The 4,960-nt window shown below is 37.1% G+C and overlaps 2 non-coding genes across 2 annotated transcripts; both read right to left on the bottom strand.

Annotated features, from left to right (window-relative positions):
* Positions 1-479: 479 nt before the first annotated feature.
* TRNAS-ACU (transfer RNA serine (anticodon ACU)) lies at positions 480-551 on the bottom strand. The gene has a single exon. It is a non-coding gene; the product is annotated as a tRNA-Ser (tRNA).
* Positions 552-3,506: 2,955 nt separating this feature from the next.
* Positions 3,507-3,610, bottom strand: LOC133253526 (U6 spliceosomal RNA). Its single transcript, XR_009738319.1, has one exon. It is a non-coding gene; the product is annotated as a U6 spliceosomal RNA (small nuclear RNA).
* Between the last annotated feature and the right edge of the window lie 1,350 nt (positions 3,611-4,960).

The following is a 4,960-nucleotide window of genomic DNA, read 5'->3' as shown; positions in this document are numbered from 1 at the left end:
ACCAGAATTTTGCTGAGCCCAGAGATCAAGTTTGGAAGAACTGATATCTTGACAACATTGAGCTTTTCTATCCATGGAATATCTCTCCATTAACTTAGTCCTTTGTTTTCACTTATCTGTATTTTAAAGTTTCCTCAGTATAGATTTTGTACATATTGTGTTAGATTCATATCTAAGTATTTCATTTTTGATGGTATAATATAAATGTATTATGTGTTTAATTTCAAATTCCCCTTGTTCATTACTGGTTCACAAAATAGGTGGCTTTGCTTTTTTAGCTTTCCTGTTACATAGGTTCAAGATAGAAATATAATAACCCGTGACACTTACCCATTTTTTTCAGTAAATATCTGCACTCAACAAAAGTGAAAGTGAAAGAAAATGAAGTCGCTCGACTGTAGCCTACCAGGCTCCTCTGTCCATGGGATTTTCCAGGCAAGAATACGGGAGTGTGTGGCCATTTCCTTCTCCAGAGGATCTTCCCTACCCAGGAATTGAACCTGGGTCTCCCACATAGTAGGCAGACACTTTACCATCTGAGCCACCAGGGAAGTCCATCTGTACTCAACAAAACTAAAACTTAAAATATGAGAAAATGAGCCTTAATTTCCTCCTTTCCACTTTCTACAAGTCAACTAAAATTGAATGGATATCATTATTCTTAAATGAATAATGAAGAAGCTCAAAAGATAAATCTGAATATTTATATACTAAAATTTATTTTTCAAGGACAATTCCTGAAGAATTAATGCCTATATTTCATTTGAAAAAAAAAAATAGAACGCTTATTCACACTCAATATGGTCATTGCAGAGCTCTTACTTCACTGGTCTACATGGGACTGTATCTGCCAGGTCATTATTCTCCAGTCAGGGAAGAAATAACTCCTTTAATCCTTTCTATATGTGCCATTGACAATGGACCTCAAAGGAATGCGTTTCTCAACATAGATAAAAATTATAATATCAGTCGAAAGACTGACATATTGGTTGGCTTAGAAAGGTTTATTATTCAAGATACTCTTGATAATTATTGACACCAAGCCATATGCTCAGACTCTTTATCATATTTGGAATCTGAGAGGTATATTTTGCAGGAGATGTGGAATTAAAGCTCACATGTATTAATTTAAACCTTCTCTCTTTAAATGTGCAGCAGCTTGACAAGGCAGAGTATTCAACTGTCTGACAAGAAATCGAATTATTATAGATGATTCACACATCCTTCACCTGCAGACCTCAAGAGCCTCATGAAGAGCCTACCTGTAGCTCTTAGGTTGCTCAAAACTAATAGAATGGCTTTTATTTTTAGGTCTAGCATAAGGTATTGTTCCTACAAGGCTGGCATTTTTGTGAATGCCACTGTTATCACTTACCACATGAAAAGCAAAGCCTGGAATAATTAGTTAAATCATAATACAATGCAGTTATTAGTTTGGACCTTCTCTTTTCTCTTGAGAGTTTGATGAAATCTAATGAAATACTCAAATCCAAGTCCTGTGGAATCCCAACACCTTCCTCAAAAGTTGTGAAATTTCCCAGATAAATTAAGATCTCATGGCCTTTTTGACTAAGAACTTCTGCTTTGTTTCATAGATTACCTTATATTGATAATCCACATAGATTAACTCATTAATAAAACAGTTTCCTTCATTAGTTTCAATAACCATATAAATAAATACAATTAGTCAGCAAATGAGGAAATAATAATGCTTCTATATAAATATAGGGCTATAAAATATGAAAATGACCAACTGGACATCTTGGAAGTGCAAAATGACATTAAAATAAAAATATAGATAAACAGATAAACCTCAAATTATGAGATGAACAGAAGATTAGTAGAAGCAATTTATGGTATAATTTCTAATTTTATAATTTGTTCTGAAATGAAATTTTACTTACTTTGGCTGGAATGAGAGCTGCTTTCTGAACACAGTACAGTGACATTACAAATCAAAAAAGTACATGAAAGAGTCATTAAGAGAGACTGAGAATGTCCATTGAGATGAACCAAATAAAAATTAGTGAAGTTCCAGAAGTATAATAGTGAAGAGAGGGGAATTATTTAATTTCATTTTCCTGATTCAAAAATAGAATCTACCAGTGACTTCTGAAATTACTACATCCCTCTGCCCTTACCCAGGTCATCTTGTTCAGATGAGAGAATCAATAAAATTGTTCTTCCTTTGACATTCTTTCACCTCTCCCTTTGAGTTTTCACTGAATATGTCAATTCTGCATCGTCAAGACATTTTTCTTATGTCCAGGTTCGAGTCTCCATATTTGTTTTAGTATCAAAATTGATATATACAAATTTCATTGCCAATGTTTTTGCTTTATTTTGCTGGTAGGTCTTGATTAGAAGAAATTTATTCTCCAAAAGTTTCTTCAAGTAGTATTCACAGGAAAAATACCCTTTGATTTTTTGCATGTTTAACACTATCAGTTAGACTGGTTGTATAATTTTAGGTTCATGCTAAGTATGAAAGTTATTTTAAAATGTAGTATTTCAGTAATAGTATATAACATTATATTAAGACATATCAACCCCTTTATTAATTCTTTCAAAATATACTTTGAAGACTCTGCCTCCCAATGCATAAGAGTGTGGATTCGACCCCTGGTTGGGGAGCTAAGATCCCACATGTTTTGTGGCCAAAAAAATCAAAGCATAAAACAAATCCAATACTATAACAAATTCAATAAAGACACACACACACACACACACACACACACACACACACACACACACACATATTCCTGGTGGCTCAGATGGTAAAGAATCTGCCTGCAATGCAGGGGACCCAGGTTCAATCCCTGGGCCAGGAAGATCCCCTGGAGAAGGAATGGCAACCCACTCCAGTTTTCTTGCCTGGGAAATCCCAGGGACAGAGGAGCCTGGAGGGCTACAGTCCATGGGGTCACAGAGTTGGATACAACTGAGCAACTGAGCATGCACGCGTGCACACACACACACACAGAGAGAGATATATTTTTTGAGTACCCATTCTATTGGCATCCCTGTAATAAAAATGGAAAACATAGAGAAGGAAAATATATCAGTCTTTTTAATGAAGACAAAGTATAGTAAAGAGAACATAATTAAATAAAGACAATTATGAGCAAGTTATCTTATTCTAAAGTAAATGGTCTTAAGGAAAGAAATTCAATTCTCTCAGATTTTACAGAGGAACTCAAGTCCAGCCAGTAAAGACTTCCCCAAAATTTTTATTTTATATTGGACTGTAGTTATTTTACAGTGTTGTATTAGTTTCAGGTGTACAGCAAAACCTTTCAGTTATACATATACATATATCTCTTCTTTTGCAAAGTCTTTTCTCAGTTAGGTTATTACAGAGTGTTGAGCAGTTTCCTGCGCTCTATCGTAGGTCCTTGATGGTCATCCATTTTAAATATTGTAGTGTATACATGTCAGTTCCAATCTATCTCTCTTTCCCACACCCTTCCCTCTGGTAACCATAAGTTTGTTCTTTTAATCTGTGATAAAAAATGGAATGCTTCATGAATTTGTATGCCATTCTTGCACAGGGGCCGTGCTAATCTCTGTATGGTTCCAAGCACCAAAGAGCTTGGACTGAAACTCCAAGACAAAAATACCAGGATGGTCAGCAGGAATGAGCATTAACTGTGCAGGTGATACGGTCTTCAGGTGAAACACCATCCACAGAGCCTCATGGTGAAGAAGGTGTGAACAACTGGAGAGAAGGCCCTTTGACTATGGGAGCAGGAGATGGAGGGGAAGCACTGGATGAGGTTGGAAAGCCAGGCATGGTCCTGGACATCCTGGGCCTTAAAGGCTGTGAAAAGATGTTGGTATTTATCCTGAGAGCAATGAGAAACAAGTAATGGGATTTAATAATGTGTGTGTATATGTAGGAGGATAAAATTATTAGATCTATGTCATGAAAAGAATCTGGCGTCAGTCTGAAGAAAATAAGAGAGAGAGAGAGAGTTCAATTAACTTAAGGAATCCAGTTAGTAGCAATCTCAGGCGGCCTTGGCCTACCGTGGCTTGAAGCAGGATTTTGGTTCCTGGCCAGAGATTGAGGTTGGGTCATAGTGCTGAAGGTATCAAATCTTAGCCACTAGACCAGTGTGGTGACAAGGCCCTGGCCCTTCAACTTTACAGAAAAAAGAATTCCCACAAAGACAAAAAGTAGTGAAATAAGTAAAGTGTTTATTAGGAGGAAAGAAGAGTACAGTATGTGTGGATAGACACACAGGCAGACAGAGAGAGAGAGAGAGCTGAGTCCTCGTGGTAGTTTCAGTCACTTCTATGGGGCATTTCTCCTGGATTTCCTCTGGCCAATCATTATGATTTCCCTGGTTCAGAGTCTGTATTTGGTTTATCTCAGAGTCCTCCCATGTGCTTATGCATCTCTCAGCCAAGATGGATTCTACCAAAGAGGCCTATGGGTATTTAACATCACTGAACATCACTCCCCTTTGGACCTCCAAGGAGCCTTTTTGCTCATGTATAGTCGGGGACGTCTCTTGACTTTGAGAATGAGAAATATGTGATCGCTTATATTCTATCTGGGAAGGTCTCAGCCTTCTCCCTCGATTGTCCTGCTATTTTTGTCTTGGAGTTTCAGTCCACAGAGAACAACTCCAGCTATTTGCCCCAGCAGTCCATCTATCTCCTGCTTCAGTACGGTTAGAGATAAAGTAAAGACAGTTTTCTGGCCTGGAAAATCCCATGGATAGAGGAGCCTGGGAGGCTACAATCCATGGGGTTGCAAAAGATTTGGACACAACGTAGCAACTAAATAACAACAACAATGGCTATTTACTTTGCAATGGTAGCAATGGGTGAATGAAATAAATTAACATGAGATCTAAGAAGAGACTGAAAAGGGACTTAATGATCAAATTAAGTACAATTTACATAAAATCCTATAACAGAGATAGGAAACTGATAACCACCAAGATATGCA

This window comes from Bos javanicus, chromosome 8 (assembly GCF_032452875.1).
Source record: "Bos javanicus breed banteng chromosome 8, ARS-OSU_banteng_1.0, whole genome shotgun sequence".
Classification (NCBI taxonomy): Eukaryota; Metazoa; Chordata; class Mammalia; order Artiodactyla; family Bovidae; genus Bos; species Bos javanicus.
The sequence above is the reverse complement of the archived record's forward strand: the minus strand, read 5'-3'. Positions and strand labels throughout refer to the sequence as shown.